Genomic DNA, 21,070 nt, shown 5'->3' on the forward strand with positions numbered 1-21,070 from the left:
CTGGGAGCTGGCCACATGGAGGCCCAGGGAGAAAAGAAAAGGAAGAGGGAATGTCTGGGCCTCTCTCCACTGAGGCTAGAGTATCATCCAGCCTACTCTGACAGGTAAGACCCTTTCTCCATCTTGCAGATGGAGGAGGAGAAAGTGGAGAGAAAGCACTTCTAGGAGCAGTCTCCTGGGTCTATTGTATAAAGCAGAAGAAAGTACGTTGCCTTTCAGTGTAGTGACCTGCAGCTACACTTGGCCCAATGAAGATTAGATGAGCCATTGTCTGCTTCCGGGATTGGGTGACACACAGATGATGGGTACAGAAGGGCAGGAATTCTTTTCTCTCTTGAGGAAGAGTGCAGAAATGTGAGCAGAGCAGGGAAGAAACACACTGTCATTGGAAACATTGTCTAGATTTGTTCTCCATGATTGCATTAAAAGGCTAAGCCAATGGTCAGTTGGAGAATAGTTCCCCTCCTTGGGGGAGGTGCAGAGGCAGAACTAGGCAATTCTGCTTCTACTTTCAGGAGAATTCCCTCCTAACACATCCTTGGGTGTTTTCCTGGAATCACCTGAATGGTGGTTCAGCTCTTGCCCACCAGGATTCTCTGAAATGGATCATGACCACTCATTCATTCAGTGAAGACTCTCTGTATAAAGAGGCTGAACATTCACTCTCTGTTCCAAGGCCCACCTCAAATTATACCCAGTGATATTGTCCAGCGTAGGTTTCTTGTGATCTACTCTGTCCCAGATGGAAACCATGTAACTCCTCCCTATGTAACTCACTTTCTCCTTCCAGAATTTGAAGAAGTTAAAACCTGACATTTTTCTCTTCCCAATTTTTACACTTCTTCATGTTAGTCTGGGTAGTTTGATTTGTCTGGGTGGATAACAATGGTAATGATGGTAGTAGTAGTTGTACCACCCCCACCACCCCTACCTCTACTATCGCTACTACTAGTAGTAGTAACCATTGCTGTCATTTGTTGATCACTTAATATGAGCCAATGACTGTTCTAAGAAATTTAGATTTTATTTACTTATCCATTTTAGAGAGAGAGACAGAGACAGAGAGAGTGCGGGTGGTGGGAGGGGTAGAGGGAGAGGAAGAGAATCCCAAGCAGACACCACGCTGAGTGCAGAGCCCAGTGCGGGGCTCGATCTCACGACCCTAAGATCTTGACCTGGGCCAAAACCAAGAATCAGATGCTTAACCAACTGAGCCACCCAGGCGCCCCTGTTCTAAGAACTTTAAATAGTAATTTATTTAATGCTCAGAACCATCCTATGAAGTTGGTGCTCTTATTACCTTATTCCCATTCTATAGATGAGGAAATTGAGGCACAGAAGGTTGACATGATTTGACCAAGAGCTTGTATAGGTTGTCTCTTGAGTCCACACTCTTTTTTTTTAAGATATATTTTATATAGAGAGAGTGAACAAGTGTAGATGGAGAGAGAGAGAGATGGGAAGGTGTAGATGGAGAGAGAGAGAAAGAATCTCAGGCAGACTCCCTGCTGAGCGTGGAGTCCGAAGTAGGGCATGATCCCAGGACCCTAAGATCATGACCTGAGTTGAAACCAAGAGTGGGATGCTTCACCAAATGAGCCAGCCAGGCGCTCCATTGAACCCACACTCTTTTTTTTTTTTTAATTTTATTTTATTATGTTAGTCACCACAAAATACATCATTAGTTTTTGGTGTAGTGATCCACAATTCATTGTTTTCATATAACACCTAGTGCTCCATGCAGTACGTGCCCTCCTTAATACCCATCACCAGGCTAACCCATCCCCCCATCCCCTCCCCTCTAAAACCCTCAGATTGTTTCTCAGAGTCCATAGTCTCTCATGGTTCGTCTCCGTCTCCAATTTCCCCCCTTCATTTTCCCCTTCCTTTTCCTAATATCCTCCATGCTATTCCTTATGTCCCACAAATAAGTGAAACCATATGATAATTGACTTTCTCTGCTTGACTGACTTCACTTAGCATAATCTCCTCCAGTCCCATCCATGTTGATGTAAAAGTTGGTTATTCATCCTTTCTGATGGCTGAGTAATATTCCATTGTATATATGGACCACATCTTCTTCCATTCATCTGTTGAAGGGAATCTCGGCTCTTTCCACAGTTTGGCTATATGTGGACATTGCTGCTATGAACGTTGGGGTGCATATGGTCCTTCTTTTCACAACATCTGTGTCTTTGGGGTAAATACCAAGGAGTGCAATTGCTGGGTTATAGGGTAGCTCTATTTTTAATTTTTTGAGGCACCTCCACACTGTTTTCCAAAGTGGCTGTACCAACTTGCATTCCCACCAACAGTGTAAGAGGTGAACCCACACTCTTAACCACTAGGTTTCACGTCTCCGTTGGTGGGGGTCAATTACTTAGTGTTTTTGTTTTTGTTAAAGATTTTTATTTATTTGAGAGAGAGAGAGATTACAAGTAGGCAGACAGGCAGGCAGTCAGAAGCAGAAGGAGAAGCAGGCTCCCCGCTGAGCACGGAGCCCGATGCGGGGCTCGATCCCAGGATGCTTGTTCATGACCTGCACCGAAGGCAGACGCCTAACTGACTCAGCCACCCAGGTGCCCCAACAGACTTAGTGTTAGCTGGAGAAGGAGGAAACACAGAAAATAAGGAAAAGAAGAGAATCTCCATAGTTTATGCTTTGCTAGGATGCTAGTTCAGTTTATATGACTTGTGTAGAATTTAAGAAACATGAGTTTAAACTCCGTTGGAATGCTATTCGCTGTCTATAGTCTATAGAACCTTTTCTCCTAGTTTATTCTTCCTTTCTCCTTTGCTTTGCCACTGTCCATATCCAGCTGCCAGACTAAAATCTGCTTCTAAAAGTGGTGAGTCTCTGAGAAAAACTGGTGCTGGACATATGTTCTTAGAGTTCTTCCTTCACCACAAGCCAAGAAACTCAAGGGTCTGCAAAATGCTTCACAAAGAACTGGAATGGTAAGGGCTCAGTGATGATGATGGTGGTGGTGGTGGTGGTGGTGGTGTTGACCTCAAATTATATGAAACAACTACTTATAGAACTCCAGTCATGAACCAGGTTATATGCTCAGCCCTGTGGATGCAGAATTGTGTAATAACAACTGCAGTTTACTTGTTTCTACTGAGTTGTATTTGACAAAGAACATTGTGTAAATTTAAGGGGACTTGATACTTTTATGTTGCAATACAGTTGTCATTGTACTGTTAACTAACACCTCTACCATGTTACATAATTCTTATTTCTTCTAGTGTTGGGAACAGTTAATTCTAGTCTCTTGGCAAGTTTAATGTTTCCGATACAGTTGTTGCCTGTAATCACTGTACTGTGTATTAGGTCTCTGGGACTCATTTATCCTTTAATTACAAATATGCGCCTTCAACAACAGCGCTCCCATTTCCCCGCCCCAGTCCCTGGTAACCAGCATTTTACTCTGTTTTTACAAGTTTGGTTTTTTTTAATGCCACATATAGAGGTACCATTCGGGGGCGCCTGGGTGGCTCAGTCCCTTAAGCGTCTAACCCTTGATTTTGGCTCAGGTCATGATCTCAGGGCCGTGAGATCAAGCCCTGTATTGGGCTCCAGCTCAGCGTGGAGTGTGCTTGAGATTCTCTCTCTCCCACTCCCTCTGCCCCTTCCCCAACTTGCACACGTGCTCTCTCTCTCTCTTTCTCTCTATAAATAAATAAAATAAAAAAAAGAGGTACTGTACAGTATTTGTCTTTCTCTGTCTGACTTATCTTACTTAGCATAATGTCCTCAAGTTCTGTCCTTGTTGTCTGGCTGAATCATAGTCCACTGTATGTATCTACTACATCTTTATTCACTCATCCGTTGATGGACACTTAGTTTGTTTCCATATCTTGGCTCTTGTGAACAATGCTGCCACAAACATGGGAGTACCTATGTCTCTCTGGTCTTTCATTGAGGACTTAGTACAGCCAAGGACTGTTTTACACACTTTACATGGATTAACTCCCTTGATTTCACAAGCACCCTAGGAGGAGCCACTGTGATCATCACCCAGGCATGAGGCAAAGAGCAGCCCAGTAGCTGTGCTCAGTCACACAACTAACGAGTAGGAGAGCAGCTGTTCAAATCCAGTAGTCAGAGTCCAGAACCACTTTCCTGAGCACTGGTCTGTCCTGGCCCCTCCCAGCTCCTCCAGAGCCTGCGGTCTAGCCTGGGGTGGCAATTTGGGTGGCCAGGCTGAGTGGTGAGGAGTGTGTGGAGCCACAGTGAAGGGGGACTGTCTAAATCCTTTTCTCAGAATTACTGTGTCTAAGCAAGATCTTGAGACATCACTAACCTGAACTGTGTCTCCCCAGACTCCACTTGCTCAGCCTCCATCCATGATTGTACCATCCAAACAGCCGAGCCATGGAGGGGTGGCTTGTGGTCACTGCGGGACCATCGGTTTGTCTCCATTAGGCTTAATGTGTCTTCCTGGAAAACTCCAGCAAAAGGTCATGAGGGTGCAGCCCTTACGAATGGGATTAGTGCTCTTAGAAAAGAGACCCCAGAGAACTACCTAGCCCTTTCCACACTGTGAGAATACAACGAGAAGTCTGTGACTCAGAAGATGGCCCTCACTCGACCATGCTGGCCCCCAGATCTTGGACAACCAGGCTCCAGGACTGTGAGAAGTAGATTTCTGTTGTTTATAAGCCACCAAGTCTGTAGTATTTTGTTATAACAGCACAAATGGACTAAGACACCCTCCTAAGCAGTTTGTACTTCTCATTTATAGTACTTAGGTAATAACTCATTATTATTATTATTATTTTTATTTTATTATGTTATGTCAATCGTTATTATTTTTAAAGATTTTATTTATTTATTTGAGAGAAAGGGTGAGTGAGAGAGCACAAGCAGGGGGGAGGGTCAGAGGGAGAGGGAGAAGCAGGCTCCCCGCTTAGCAGGGAGCTCCATGCGGGGCTCCATTCCAGGACCCTGGGATCATGACCTGAGCCAAAGGCAGACACTTAACCAACTGAGTCACCCAGGCACCTCGGTTATGACTATTTATTGTGTGCTTAGTTACTGAGGAGGTCTGATATCCCAGCTAGACCATAGCCCTCATAAGCGCAGCACCCTTCTCTGGGTTACCCATTGCCGTATATCTTTCATGCCTGGCCCAGGGTCTGCCAGAGAGTAGATATTGAATAAATACGTAGTGAATGGATGTTGAAGGCGAGGCTCAATTATTTCAAAACCTCTTGATTTCCAAAACCCTCTGTTCGGGAACAGTTGGGAAGGAATTCAAACAACCTCACGTAGATAGGGACAGATTATTGAAAACAGTGAAAACAAGCCAGTGACGTCACTGGTTTTGGGAGTTTTGCCTTCCACCTGGGAATTCTGGGGGATGGGTGCTTTTCCCTAAGCTGGTCACATTTGAAAGCACTCAATCCCACTGGAAACCCACTGTCACCTCTTCCTCCACTCTGGCCCTGAGGATAAACTCTCTAGGGTCAGGCAGCAGTTATTTTAAGGTAGCAATTAAGTGCAACCAAATTGCTCTTTAAATCCCGTAAAGGAGTTAACAGGAGAGCTTCCATCTGCCAAATAGAATGAATCCCCAAAGCTGGAAGAATGCTCTGAGCTTGACACAGAGAGTGGAGCTCAGAATCAAGTGTGAACTTACCCTTGGAAAAGATGAAAAAGACCATGAAGTCAAAGGGTCTGTGGGGAACTGCGCCTGTGCTGCTTGTTGTCCCTGAAGCTCTTGGAAGTCTCCTGTGGTCCCACTGGTGCCATCAAATCTGTTAAACAACAAAAATTCAAATGAGTCAATTTATTTTTTTATTTTTTATTTTTTTAAATAAGAAGTTCAACTTTACTATTTATCAGGAAGATACAAATTAAAAACAACAAAGATAATATTAGTCACCAGTAAAAATTTAATCATAGCCAATGTTTGATAGGAACAATAGGTCCTCCAATACACTATTGTTGGGAATATAAGAAAGCAGTCTTTCTAGACAGAAATTTGATTTTACATATTCCTAAAAATCATGTATTCAGTTTGACCTAGCAAATCCACATCATCTGTATCTTCCAAAGTACACTAACATAGTTTTATATAGTTCAACATACAAGGGTGCTTATTTTATGTTATTTATTTTATTTTATTTTTTATTTTTTTTAATTTATTTATTTTAGAGGGGTGGTGGAGGGGCAGAGGGAGAGAGTCTCAAGCAAGCTCCATGCTGAGCATGGAGCCCGACATCATAACCTGAGCCTGAGATCATAACCTGAGCAGAAACCGAGTCAGAGGCTTAACTGACTCAAATGAGTCAATTTAAACATCAAAGTGGCTTTACTCAACAATTCACCAGAGACGGCATCCCATCTCGCTGCTGGAAAGGAGTTCTGCTGAGCTGTGGAAAAGGAGAGGTTTTTAAATGTGGAAAGGGGGTGGAAAAAAGAAATTATTACCAAAGAATGGCTTGTATCAGAGGAGGTCACCTTCTTAAGGGGAACAGGAGTCGAATGGGTGGATTATCTCATTAATGCTGACCTCGTAATTTCATGTTGACTGGTTAAAGGTTACATTCCTGGGGGGTTGAAACTGCAGTTAGGTTAGGTGTTCAGTCTTGGTTTGCTGGTGTTGGCGTTTAGTACAAGTGACCCCCTTTGGGGCATACTATCTCTTTTTAAACACAGCGTACAAGTGTTTCACCTTCTTGGTTAAGTTTATTCTTGAATATTTTATTCTGTTTGATGTTATTGTAAGTAGAATTGTTTCTGAATTTCCTTTTCAGATTGTTCATTGTTAGTGCAAAGGAATGCAACTGATTTCTCTGTGTTGATTTTGTATCCTGCAAGTTTGCCGAATTTATTAAGTCTAACATTTGTGTGTGTGTGTGTGTACTGGAATCTTTAGGGCATTCTACGTGTAAGATTATGACATATGCAAGCAGAAATAATTTTTCTTCCTCCTTTCCAATTTGGATGCCTTTTTCTTTTTCCTGCCTCATTGCTCAGAAGTGGTAAAAGTGGGCATCTTTGTCTTGTTTCTGATCTTAGGGGAAAAGCATTTTGCCTTTCATCATTGAGTATAATGTTAGTCATCGCTTTTTCATAGATGGCCTTTATCATGTTGAGGTGACCAGTGGATTTTGTATTGATAAGACCGTCTCTAAAGTGAGGTTGGACATAGAGACTTACAGCCAGTGCTGTTTGAATATTCTGTTTTCATTGGCACCAAAAACTGCCTAGAGTGTGGGGCATGTCCATTCATGTATGTGAGATGATTTTAGAGGGTGCATTCTAACAGCATTTAAATAACTCCAAGTCCCCACTCTTCCATTGGCAGGATTTTATTTCTCACACAAAATTCTTTTCCAGTTCCTCTGATGATATCATCAAGGACATCTCAGTCTGGTGCGACTACATGTTTAACACTTTTCTAACACTAAGTGATTTTTAAATTTTTTTATGACGAGAGAGCCGATTTTGGTTTCAGTGCCTTTAGCAAACGACAGTATCTATTTAGAGTTTAATGGTATTGTCTTATTTTATTTGTATTTTTTGCCTTCTTTTTCTGGAAAGTGATATAGATTTCCAGTTATTTAGAGCTGTGAAATAATTATAGATTAGAGGGATAACGTTTTATTTACAAAATAAGTGTATTCAAGTAATATACAAGAGAGTTGACCTTTAAAAAGTCATGTCAGTGCATCAGTTTGACTGAGGACTAACTTTCTGGTACCCACAGAGGAGTTGGAAGCAGGGTCTCTTCTTACCAAACAGATGGGCTTTGTGTAGGGAGTGCAGATGTGTAAGGCGTAGATTAAATATATGTTAAGTTTAATGATACCCCAAACTTCCCTAAAACCAGTGAGGAAGAAGGGGAGATCCCTAGTCAAAGAGGGGAGTAAAGAGCTATAATTTTTTGATCTTCAGACTGACCATTCTAACACTGTGTGAGTCCCCAAAGAAGCTTGTGATTTATCTGTGTCCAGTCAGTGAAGATCAGAATTTCTATCAGTGGATCTCAGTATGAGAGAACACTATATAGTAATGGGAAGGACTGGGTGAGGTTCTAGCTGCCCTGGATATTGGCCATCTGAGCGTACCTAAGCTTAATTAATGGTGGCTCCGTAGCCACCCAGTGTGGGGCTGGTCAGGTTTATAAAAACAGCCGTCCTGAACATTACGTAATTCTGAAAGGCAAGCACATTCTTATATTTCAGCATACAACTGGTATCTCCCCTCAATCAGCATATGATTAAAATAACTTGCAGAGCCAGTTTTATTTTTAAGGAAGACCTATAAGCTTCAACTATATTAGGAACTATCTGGTGGCAAGTGAAAAAAAACCTCTAGATTGAGAGAAGTATTAGTTTGGAGGCTCCTAGCCCCACCCGTGCACAAAGGGATTGTCCAGGACCCCTGTATGCAGATAGTAAATAATAGTACCAGTGGGTATAGCACACAGTCATATAATTGTCCCTGAATAAAGTTGAAGAAATACGAGGCTAGACCATCTGTTACTCTAAGATGGATGTGTCAGTCCTTTTTATCAGGATGGGGCCGAGATTTGATTCATCCAGCTCCTGCCGCTCTGAGTAGCTAATCATCACATGACCTTTGAATGTTACTTTGAAAGTGCTGGTTATGTGGAGCTAGAGGAAGCCAATCCGTATGGTAAGGATTTTGCACTGAAACACTATTCGATGAACTTTTTGGTTTTAAACATTAATCTGGAGAACTTGAGTCATGTGAACGTGCAACGGAAAACAGATCCCTTGGTAGTAAAATCAGGGATTCCGTCTGCAAAGCTGAGGTTGATCTGAGGGGCTGCAGGGTAAGTGTTGAGGGGACCAGGGCTTTTGTCGGGCCTCTAGAGACGGCAGCTGGGATTGAGATGTCCCCACAGCGAAGCTCTCCGAAGGAGCAGCTGAATCCTGGGCCAAAGGAGGGAGTCCGTTTGTGCCATCCAGTGTGTCTTTTAAGGAACGGCTAATGTGTCCTGGTCCCCCTCTGCCAAATAACAAATAATGAACTCCATATAAGGAATGATGAATATTTAGTGATTGAAAATAGTTACATGATTTTGGCAGACTAAACAAGGGTAATCAGTTCCACTTGGGTGGAAATTGATTTATCTGGCTTTCTTCAGTTATACATAATTTTCTATTTGTAAAATAGAGGTTGCATTAAACAACCTTCAAGGCATTCCACTCCTCCACTCTGCCTACTCCAACCCTCCCCTCGTCTCTTCTTTGTCTTTCTCTGACTTCCGCAGATATTTACTGAGTACCTGGTTTGTGTCACCTCCTGTGCTGGGGGCAAAAGATGAACTCTGCAGATAGCCACTGGTCTCTTGGACCTCACAACCCCATGGGGAAGGGGGAGGTAGACACAAGTTGGTAGTCCTACTAATCATCGCTAGTGTTTATTAAACAAGTTCTGCGTCCCAGGTGCTATTCCGAGGCCTTCCCATGTATGAACTCACTTGGCCCTCACGACAGCACTATGAGAAAGGGATGATTAGTATTACCCATTGTATAGATGGGGAAACCAAAGTGCAGAGAGGTTAAGTAACTTGCCTGGTGTCACACAGCTGGTAAATGGAGAATTGGGAATTGGAACGCAAGCAGTCTGGTTCTTGAATCCACACTCTTCAACACGTAGCCTATACAGCATGAGAAGGACTGTAAGAGAAGAAATGCAAGGGTGCCAGGCGCTCCTGGAAGAGAGGCACCGCGTGTTGTAATGGAGGTGACATTGGTATGTTTGGAGAAGAAGCCAGATGTCGTGGGTAAAGGATACAATATCTTACTGAATGAGAAAAATCACGTACAGGATATGTAACTCCCACGTTCTCACAAAGGCACCCAGCTACCAGTAATACTGTCCGAGAGGAAATTGGATGCTGTCTGATCCTCAGGGAACTTTCCTTTGGTCCTCATCATGGGCATCCTGCTCCGTCTTCACATTTTGGGAGAAGCTGGCCCTTTGGCTGCCTGCCCACCCAGGGTGGGTCCCTGGTGACACCTAGCACATTCCTCTGTGTTGACAGTGGGGTGAGGTGAATTGAAGGGCACTTTCCCAGGACTGTCATCGCTCAGAAGGACCAAGCCTCATACCTGCATGGAGATTCTTCTTGTAGCCCCCAATCCAGTCTTCCTGCCTGCTGGGGAGGTTGGGAGAGGGTTCTGGAGAAAGGTGAGCAGAAATTTCTATGTGACAGCAGTTGTGAGGAAGGGAAGAGAGAGTGGGGGACACCTGGGGGGACTGCACGTCATTGTGCAGGGATGGGGGAGGATGCCAGAAGCAAGAGGCAAGGCTGCAGGGATGGATCATCAGAGGCCACAGTGTATGGGGTCATGCAAGTATGATCCTGAGTTTGAGCTGTGTCCAGTGAGCAACAGAACATTCTAGACACTTTTGGAAAGGCCCTGTATAACTAGTACAACTTAGATTACTAAACATTTCCTATATACCAGGGACTGCACTAACTACATGCATTGATTTCTTTGTTCTCCACAATAACTGATAGTGTGGGCTCTATCGTTCACCCCACTTCACAGAGGAGGAAACTGAGGAACAGTGCAGTGAAGTTTGCTCGAGGCTACTCATCTAGCAAGTGGTGGAGCTGGGTTTGAACCTGGAGATTCTACCTCCAGAGTCTGCATGTTTACCCCGTGGGCTGTGTTTCTGAAGCGGTCGGGGCGTCCCGGGCTGTTGGCAGCTAGAAGCCCCTGACTTCCACTGGGCAGAATTCTGCTTATTTGTCCGGGGCCCCCTCACCTTCGTGTTGAACCAGCTGAACAACTGAAAACTCCATCCCCCGCAATTCGGTTTCAGAGCGCGTATGACTGAGCCGAGATGAATTCGCGTTTCATCTTGCATGCCTCACGAACTCACAGAGGTATCTCAGAAATTCTCCTGCTTCTATTAGTGACATAGTGTGTGGGGCTTATTTCCACTGACAGGCAGTCTTGTCATTACTTTTAAAGCAGGGACTTGTCTCGAGTCGTTCAGGCAGCCTCAAATGGAGAGAGAACAAACCTCCTAGAGTAAAATGTCAGTTCAGGAACGGAGCTAAAAATCAGCTAGTCCAACCCAGGGATGGTAAACCCCGGGGTGAGAAGCGGCTGGGAGCTCTCTGTCTGAAGGAAACAGCTGTGGACTTCGTGAGAGTGGGTGCTGTCAGCTCTCCCTCCAAGCCTCCAGGTCCCTGGGAAATAGGGCACAAAAACATACATCATGTGTTCTTTCTCCTGAGTGGCATCCTTTATTTAATTGGATTCTTACAACCTGAAGTAGGACATCTTTTCCCCATTTAAGTAAACAGAAAGGAGAGTCAGAGCGGTGACGTGACTGGCCCAGGGTCAGTCCCTCAGCTAGTGAATAGCAGGGTTGGCATTCTAAATCAAATTGAGTTCTTTTTTTTACCATCTTCTGCTGTCAAAGAGACAAAGAAAAGGAGTTGCCACCTGTGAGGGTTCAGAAAGTTAGGATGTTCTAAGGCTTCTTCCGTGACCGTGACCACCAGCTGACCTTCCGTGAGCACTTAGACTGAGCACTGTGCACAGAGCCCAGCACTTCACGTGCATCATTTCTTTCATCCTCAGTCACCCGGCCGAAGGTGTTATTTTGCCTGTTGACATCGGAGGAAGCTGACGCTCAACATGGTGAGGCAACAAAGCTCAGGTCTGTCTGGATTCTTTTCATTGTGTCCTACCCACTGCTTTTTCCCTATGGGCTGGAAGCTGTCGTGCCTGGGAAGCCCCTGAGCACAGGAAAGGGCACCGGACTATCCCACAGAACGGTGGTTTTCACAACATGCTTCCTGGGGCTCTGTGGGTCCAGAGAGGTGTCTTAGGAGCCAGGGTCAGGGTGATGGGGTGCAGCACAGCTCTGGGATCTCGAGTCAGAACAGCCAGAGCTGCTTCTCCCTCATTTGTTTCATAAACTGGGCTTCCACAGTGCATTGCACTTGGGGAAAGCATTCTACAGTGCGGCATGGTTGCAAGCAAGAGTCAGACAGCTCTGGTTCAAATCCTTGCTCTCCATTTACTAGTTTGAGCAAGTGACCTTGGGCAAGGTCTATGGCTCGGGTTTATCAACTAACTGTAAAATGGAGAAGATAATAATAGACCCTGCCTTTTGTTGTTGTTGTTGTTCCTTTTTTTAAAAATTTTATTTTATTATGTTATGTCACCATACATTACATCGTTAGTTTTTGATGTAGTGTTCCATGATTCATTGTTTGCGTGTAACACCCCGTGCTCCATGCAATATGTGCCCTCCTTAATACCCATCATAGGACTAACCCATCCCCCCACCCCAAACCCCTCTAAAACCCTCAGTTTGTTTCCCAGAGTCCATAGTCTCTCATGGTTCATCTCCCCCTCCAATTTCCCCCCCTTCATTTTTCCCTTCCTACTATGTTCTTCTTCTTTTTTTTTTTTTTAACATACAATGCATTATTTGTTTCAGAGGTACAGGTCAGTGATTCATCAGATAGACCCTGCCTTAACAGGCTTCTTCTGAGAACTGAATGTGATGGCACACATAAATGTTCACCCTGGAATAAATACCAGTAATGCTGCTTCCTCCCCTCCCCAGGCCTTAACTTTACTTAACCCAAAATGTTGCTTGGAGCAAACACTCATTTTCGAAAAAGGATGGAGAAGATTCAGAATCATTTATTCCTCTATCCAATTTGCCATCCAGCTGGCTTAATTATTGTTTGAGCACCTACTGTATGCCTACTGCTGTGCCAGCGGTCGAGTTCCAGGAGTGGGGGGGGGCAGGGTACAGAATGTTCATGCTATCTGCCCATGCATCTGTTCATCCATTTATCCATCTGTCCATCCATCCATCCATCCTTCCATCCAATACGTATTCACTGAGAACTTACTGTGTGTCAGGCAATGTGCAGTGACCTGCTGGGTATTTGACCATATCTCAGACTTGCTTCTAAGTTTTCCTGCCTTTCCCATACCACTTGGCCTTAGAGGTCTTCTTAATCTTGGCTCTATCACCTTATATGTCCTCTTAGAGTGCTGTGCAGCCCCCAACATGCAGTAGGCAGACTGCTATCAGATGGCGTGAGATGTCCGCGACCCTAGTGGTTACGGATGTGGAGTATGGTGTGGTCCTCTTCATAGGCACTTCCATGATATCTCATTTTGTTTTACACTTTGTTGCATTGTACAGCCCCTGATCTTGTTCTGAATGTCTTTCTGAATACAGAAAAAGGAGTGTGTCCTAAACACAGAACAAGGGGCATCTCCAATGAGTGGGGACATATGAGGACTGGGATGTGATCCCCACTACCTTGCAGAGCAGAATGTCAGAATGACAGGTTCTGTGGCCACCCTCTCTCCGCGTGTATATGCATGTGTATATGTATGTTAGTGACACTGCCACACTGGTATGCGTGCTTGGTATGTAGATAACGAATGAGTAAGCAAGTGTGCATAGGAGTGGGGGGTGTGCTTTTGTCAGGCAACCGGACTTTCATTTGTTCTATTGTGTCCTGCAAATGCTGAATCTCCTCGTCTTTCGCTGAAAGGAGCTGAGCGTGTTCAATATTCATCTGCTCCTGCCGGTATTGCAGATGCTCCACTTTCTGCTTCTGCTCTTGTAAAGAATGAAGCAGTCCTATCTTCCCCTGCTGCTGGTTGTGAATGATCTTCTGTTGCTCTCTGATTTCCTCCTCGAGATCATCCTTTAACTCCTGCAGTTGAAACACCTCACACTCTAGTTCTATGATCTCGTCTAGGATTTTAGGGTCGACCGCAGGAACAGAGCGACTCTGTTGTCTTAGGCTCTCCAGTTCTTCTCTCACATGATGATTTTCACCTGTCACAGATGGGAGACACCTGTCTTTGTCCTCCACGGATGGCTGGAAAATGTCACTGCTTCTGAAGGTTTGGGTAGACTGGCCGAATTCCTCCTGAAGCTCTGGACTTCCTGTAAGTTCTTCAATATACATCTCTTTCTCTTTAATGAGTTGTGTCAATTGCTTCTGCTCCTCCAGAGCAGAGGACAGCATTTCCTTTGTTCCTTTATGGTCGGCGTCCATCTGCTCGATCCTCTTTTTGAGGTGTACTATTTCCAGGTCTTTCTCTTGACTGTGTTGAATGAGATACTCATGCTCTAAAGGGGACAATTCTTTGATAGTTTGCTCATACTTGTTTGTTTCCTCCAACAGCTTCTTTTCCGCCCAAGCCAATTTTGCTATTAACCGTCCTTTTTCTATTTTTAAAGCCCTCACAGCAGTGTTGTTTTCCAGAGAATCCTTGTTGTTCCAGAGAATAGATTCTTCCAGCTGATGTCTTACATCCTGGAGCGCCAAAACCAACTTTTTGGTTTTCTGCTCTGAGATCAGAAGCAACGTTGTTTAAATTGTCATTCAGCCGCTCCATTTCTGCAAGCTGTTGCTTCAACCTTCTAAGCTCAGTTTCCCTTTCTTGAAGTAAGTCATCTTTCCCATGACCGGCAGAGTCTTGATGTTGCAGGTCTTCTATCCATTTTTCATACTCGAGGAGTTGTTTGCGGTGCCTGTCAATGATGTCGGCCAGTTTTTCTTGATGGACACTGTGCAGTATCGCAACTCCGAGTTGATGTTCCTCGATCTCCCTCATCCACCGCTCTTCTAGGTCCCTGATGGTGCTCTTCAGTTTCCAGATAGCATTGGAGTCTGAGCTATTTGGTCCCTTGGACAAATGTTTCCAAAGTGTAAGATCAGCCTCCAGTGTTATAGCCTCCGAGGCTATTACAGAGCTATGAAGGGTGTGGCAGTTCCGCTTCCCAAATCAAAACTTTTTCTGGGGGAGCTTTTGGTTCACTGCTGTCGATTTCTTCGATACATTTGTATTTCTTCCACTCAAGTCATTGTAAAAGCCTTGGGAGGGAACACAGAGGCAGGAGAGAGCCTAGAATTGTGATTGTGTGTTATCGTGCTATTGGTAGACATCAGAAGCAGGATTCTGGGTGCATTCAACACAAGAGGAAGGCTAGAAGGCAAAGAAGGCCCCCTGCACCCACGAGTGAAGTCATGTGTGTGAATGGCACGCCCATCCTGTGTGTTATCCATTCATAGAGCATTGCGAGGCCACGTTCTCATCCCGAGATCGAGGACCTTGTGAGCAACCCCACAGTGAGGTTCCATGGGACGAACATGGGGGAGAATCAGGAATGGCTGGAAGGAGGGAGTCCTCATGATGCGATGTATTTCCAATGGGAGGATGAGTGTGTTTCAGCAGACGTTTTGTGTATCACAGGCACCACGTTAATGCAGTGGTCTCATGACAGGGGTGTCCCAGAGAAGAGAATTAGGATGGTTGATTGATTCATCAAGGGGCACTTGTTGAGCCCACACTGTGTGCCACTGTTCAAGGTATTAAAGATTCAGAAGTGAACACAACCCAGTTTCTGCCCTGAAGGGGCTCAACAGATTTGTGGAAGAGATAGACAAACAAGAAATAATTATAGACCATGAGATAAGTGCTTAGAGAGGGATCGCTAATACAGTGAGCAACACTCCACTCTCAGTGGATGGAGAGAGGTACCAAACCCAAACCAGCAAACCAGGAGAAAATTGGAGCAGAGCCTTTCCCCCCATCTGTAAGCACTTCTTTCAACTTTCTCTCCTATTGATTAGGTCTCCTTTGCTTGTAAGAGAACCCAACCCGAATTGCCTTAAGCCAAGATGGGAATTTCATTAGCTCGTATGTGACCCACAGAGTCCAAAAGGGAGTATGGCTGCAGCCAGGGCTAGATCCAGGGGTTCCACTCTCTAGATAGGCTGTGTCCACAAGGGGACATCCCCGCCCCCACCCAGTTGTCCCTCCTCCTCAGTTCAAGTCCCAGAGGGACAGAGACTACTTTTCACTGTGGCCAGAGCCGCAGGATTGACTCTGAATGTGTCCAGCTGGGTCCCATGCCTTGCCCTGGAAATGGGAATGGAGTCAGCCCCACCCAAACCACAGGGACTGGGAATGGGGGACTGCTGGCCCCCCAGAGAACACTGGGTGCTGTTACCAGCAGGAGGTGAGAAGGAGTGCTGGTCAGGATAGTGTAAGTAGCATGTCCTGTCTTTTGTAGTCCTGCTCTAAAAAGAAAGATGTATTTTGAAAATCCCCAGTGCAGACAGATAATCCATCAGATGCAGGTGGTTCTTTTGGGGGAGGTGATAGCCTCAGTGGAGGAAGGTGTATACCAAGGTGAGGAAACCCAGGAACGTTGAGTTGCGAGGTAGAAGTGTCAAGGAGCAAAAGAATCTGAGCCACCACCTAGGAGAGCTGATGACCTAGGTGAGGCTCTGGAAGGGAGTGTCTCTTCGGGTGTCGGTTTGTGCCAAGGTTGAAGGACTACTCCCTGCAGGTCCGAATGCTTTCCTAGATAGTAGCCTCTAGAGAAGTCAAGGTTATAGACTGCAGGCTACTGAAAGCAGAGTGACGAACAGTTGAGGGCCAAGGGGGACCTCGCCAGTGTCTGTCTCAAAAGAGGGGCGTGTGGGAATATGGGCCCAGTGTGGCCTGAGCTTTGGAGTTTTCGAAAAAGGCCTGAAGTCTGGACTTTCGTGAAACTCAGGTGGCATTTAATGCAAATTAAAGCGCCACCATGACACGACGTGGGGCTCAACAGAATCTGTCTGTGGCCAGACCTGGTCTGTGTGTGGGTCACCAGTTGGCATTTGCGTGTGTAAAAGGATAGGGAGGTGAAGGATTCCTGTTACAATTTTCCTTTTCTCTCCTGTACCTTACCCTGATACCACTGCACTCTCAGGTCTTGGATTTGTGGAAGAGCTTGTTCTTTCCTTTTCAGATATCTTTCAAAGATCTGATAGTCATACTCGTCAGTACTTCTCTAGTGGGTTAGCTTCCCAAGTGCTGTCCCAGAACACCTGGCTTGGTTCTCGCCTACTGGTGCTTATCATTTCTAGGTTATGAGGAAGGAAAAATGGCTTGCCAAGTATGCCCAGCTACTCAGTGGCCGAGGCAGGACTCGGGGCCAGGGTTTCTGATTCTGCATCCCACGTGTTTCTGAGGACAGACCCTGGGCTGGCTGCCTTTTCACCTGATTCACCAGGAAAGGGTTAATGTGGATTCAGTGCCTTTGGTGCTGGCTGAGCTGCTGGGCTAGAGGCTTTGCGTAAATGATCTCACTGCCTTCTCCACAGCAAGTCCCAGAGGTGATGTTATTTATTCCTGGTTGAATGATGAGGAAGGGAGGACTCAAAAGAGGTCCTCAGGCTAGTTCATGGCAGAGCTGTCATGAACCAGAAACCAGGTCTGGGATTCCAAATCAGCCGTAAATCCGGACTTCACGTGGGCAGCTCTTCTTGGAGAAACCCCGTTTTGGAGTTATGTGGGACGCTTTCATAAAATCCTGGAAGCTCAGAGTTGGATGTTGCTCTAGTCCAGTAGCTCCTACCAGGGATGGTCCCCCAAGGGCATGTGGCTATGTCCGGAGACATGTTTGTTGGTAGGACTTGGGTTGGGGGGCAGGGTACTCCCAGCATCTGCTGAGAGAGGCCAGGGATACTGCTGACCATCCTACCATGCACAGGACCGGCTCGCCACACAGAATGATCTGGTCCTAAATGTCAAGAGTGTTGTGGTTGGGAAACCCTGGTCTAGTCCTTTTACATTCTCAATATGTGTAAGGTCAAAACCAAAGATCTCCACTGTTTGCTTGCAGGGTATCGATGTGTTGTTTGGTCCATTGCTTATGTCTAAGAACATAATTTACCACTTCTGACTTACTTTTCCCTGTGTGCCCATTTATATACTTTGAATTTTCCACCTGTGCATAGTTCAGCTTTTAAAAAGTATCAATTCAAAAGATGCATATTTTTTTCCACTTTAACATTCCTGAAATCAGGACGCATTGGACAGTCAAGAACACACCAGTTAATTTCCCAGCAAGTTGTCTTTCCTAATGATAAAGAAATAGCGGTGAATCTTAAAATCACAGCCTCATAGGTTTGATGAAGGAGGGTAATGTTTCAATGGAATTTTGCCAGTTTTATAATCACCTATCACTTTTCTCAGGCCTTCACTCACATTTGTATTTCCCCTGTTTTTATTCGAATTCTCCTTCCTCAGTATGCTGGCAAGATCAAAAACTAAAAGCACAGGACCAGAAAATGTGCCTACATGAGACATAAACACACAGTTCAAAAGCAAATGAAAGACTAAGAAAAAATCAGCCCAAAAAAAAGGCTGACGAGGGATTTTTATCGAAGAATGTATCTTTATGTTCTAAAGGATTCCTAGCAATTGAGGAGAAAATGAAACGATACCACGGACATATTCCCGATGGACATTTACAAGGAAATCCTGCAGGCCGATAAAGGAAGGAAGATACTCCATCTCAGGAGCAGTTTCAAAGTTAATTTAAAAATTTTAAATTAATAAGTTTGGCAGATTGGCAGAAAATTTTTTTAAATGGTAACGGCCAGTGTCAGTGAGGGTGTAGGGAAAGAGAACCCTCATCTACTCTCGTGAAAAGACAAATTAGTGAAGAAGTTCTCAAAGAACAGTTTGGCAGTAGCTATTAGAATTCATAAAGGACAATCCCTTGAACCAGCAATTCCTGCAAATACGCACGTGTCCCTGTGCTTTCTACAACACTGTTTAATAGAAAACCATAAAAAATGCAGCTATCTAAAGGACCATCGGTACTGAATACATTAAGTAAACTGGAATTTCCATGCCAAGGAGAACTAGAAAGCCATCAGAAATGATGAGGCAGACCTATATATGAAGACACGAAGACAGCCACGAATCACTAACGATGCAGAAAGAGCGAGTTACAAAACAGGATGTGTAAATTACTCACTTTATTAAATTTACACATAGATCTATTTATTTTGAGAACTATAGATTCACTCATTCAACAGATACATATTGAACTACAACCTGTGTATTTATTCAATGTGTATATACATTCTTCCAACAAAAATTTATCGAACCTTCTAGGTGCCAGCACTGGATTCTATTTATGTGTGTGTTTTCTCATGTGTGATATTGATCCGTCTCTAGGTGCATTGTTCATCCACAGGAGAAAACACTCTGAACATTGGTTATCTTGATAGGGGGAGAGATTGTGGAGGGTCTTTACTTTCTACTTCACACATTTGTGTACTGATGGATCAAAGGTGATGCAAAGTGTTAGCTCTTTTATTACAGGTAATCATTCTGACACAAGTACTCACAAAATACACAGAAAACTGTTATAGCTCCAGTGTGGAGAAATCAGCTAGGCCAGCACATGGCAAAGCTGCACAGGTTCTACTTATAATTTGTAGGAGGAAACAAAGGATGGGGGAGATGTTCTTTCCTGGGGGCGCTTCTTCACGAGGAGCATGACTATGGCACTGTGGTTGCACAGAGGCCTGTCCAGTTGTCTGATGTTTCCTGTGGGATCTGTGTCCACCATCCAAGAAGGCCATCCTTCTGGGCAGGTCTTCTGACCTGAATTATTAATAAGTCCCTTGAACTACTCTGCCAGACACAGACAGAAAACCATGGAACATTCTGGAAGAGGTTGCCCTTGGTTCGAAAGGCTTAGAAGTGAGCAGAGCGTTGCTGGAAACACTCATAATCAAAACGTGAGGGGGGAAAACCCGAGCACAGGGGCCAAGGAGGTGACCTAATAGGTGGAGCAGGTCAGGTACACACAGCGGGGAGCAGCGGGGGCGGGACTGCAGGGTGACAGCCCCCCTCCACGAGGCAGCCATGTAGGAGGGAGGGTCTGATGCTGCCAGACTGGATGTTCCCAAGGAAAGCTGGAAACGGAGATTCTCCAGAAAAAAAATCTATTTTTGCACCATTTGCAAATCATTGAAACACATTTTGTAAAAGATTTTAGAACGGGGACCTATGGACATCTGCTTTAAATTCCTCCACGGTAAATGCGATGCGGTGTAAATGTATCCACAGAAGTACCCGCTGTGTGACGTCATGGGCGCACGCACACACACATTCTGACGCGCACACACACATTCTGACGCGCGCACACATTCTGACGCGCGCACACACACATTGACGTGCACACACACACATTCTGACGCGTGCACACACACACACTCTGACGCGCGCGCGCACACACACATTCTGACACACACACACACATTCTGACGCACACACACACACACATTCTGACGCACGCACACACACACACATTCTGACGCGCACACACACACACATACACACACCCCATATTTCAAAGGAAAAGGGGAAAAAAAGCAAAGAGAGTTCTGTAGTCCGTACTGCACCACGTAGGTTAAGGGTACTTGCCATTTTGAAGTGGGTCCTCTGAATGTAATTCTATAATGGGTTGTGATAAGAAAGGCTTGACTCTGTGGGGAGATGGGAAAGGGAGAGAAATGAGTCCAGGAGCTCAGTTTCAGCAAAACTGCAAACACCCACTCCAGAAACGGCAACTACATCCTGCTCCTGTTCAAAGCAAGGGCCACTCAGTGCACAGGGCCTTCTGCTTCATGACATCTGGCCCTCGGCACACGCACTCACACGTGCATCGGGGCTCAGGCGAGGTCACTAAGCAGGACACTCCGAATCGGATATCCAGTCACAGTCTGATCATAAATACTGAAGACTCAGAACTCGATCAAGATAGGTCATCAAGAATGTTCCCAATGTTCCAGTGTTTTCCAAGCCGTCTCTAGTTTCCTGCCTCTTCTCCAACAAAATTTTTAACACAGTGCTTATTGCTCACAGTTAACTGAAAAACGGACTCCTAGTCAGACCTGAAGTCAGTAACATTTATGTGATGAGTCTCCTCCTTCACAATATGCAAAAATCAGACCTCAGAGAGCCGAATCCTCTATCAAACAACCATACACAAAGGCCAAAGCATTTTTCAGCCCAGAAGCCACCTCTGGGCTTACGTGAGAGCCCACTTACTCTTACTTCACTCGGGGATCCAACAAGCTAGGTTGTCCTCGGCACATGCCCAGCCTCAGACGCCAGAAGGCAAGTAAAAAGCATATTTACTGTAACAGAATCTTGTATTTGGAAAGAGTGAAAACCTTGTTTTTATAGGATAAAGTAGAACCACCTCATACTTGAA

General features: G+C 45.0%; 1 protein-coding gene and 2 long non-coding RNA genes across 8 annotated transcripts in view; 1 reads left to right on the forward strand and 2 right to left on the reverse strand.

Moving 5' to 3' along the window:
- Positions 1-21,070, reverse strand: part of LOC144382244 (uncharacterized) — a 129,776-nt gene that overhangs the window by 81,311 nt on the left and 27,395 nt on the right. The gene's annotated exons all lie outside the window — the stretch shown is intronic.
- LOC118550307 (uncharacterized) overlaps positions 1-21,070 on the forward strand; it is a 114,090-nt gene that overhangs the window by 70,279 nt on the left and 22,741 nt on the right. Inside the window, exon 9 of one of the 5 annotated variants that reach the window (XR_013448794.1) lies at positions 2,827-2,970. The exons of the other annotated variants lie outside the window; for them this stretch is intronic. The gene's annotated coding sequence lies outside the window, so the exon portion shown is untranslated. Of the gene's footprint in view, positions 1-2,826; positions 2,971-21,070 lie in introns of those variants that run through there. 5 annotated transcript variants of the gene reach the window in all.
- Positions 2,471-10,903, reverse strand: LOC144382243 (uncharacterized). 2 transcript variants are annotated; one of them, XR_013448807.1, is made up of 5 exons: positions 10,763-10,903; positions 9,559-9,644; positions 5,646-5,763; positions 4,308-4,444; positions 2,471-2,603 (listed from the first exon to the last, which is right to left on the reverse strand). It is a non-coding gene; the product is annotated as an uncharacterized LOC144382243 (long non-coding RNA). The 2 variants fall into 2 exon arrangements; XR_013448808.1 differs by having other exon boundaries at positions 4,308-4,481.

The sequence above is a fragment of the Halichoerus grypus genome, chromosome 6 (genome assembly GCF_964656455.1).
Source record: "Halichoerus grypus chromosome 6, mHalGry1.hap1.1, whole genome shotgun sequence".
In the NCBI taxonomy this organism is placed as follows: Eukaryota; Metazoa; Chordata; class Mammalia; order Carnivora; family Phocidae; genus Halichoerus; species Halichoerus grypus.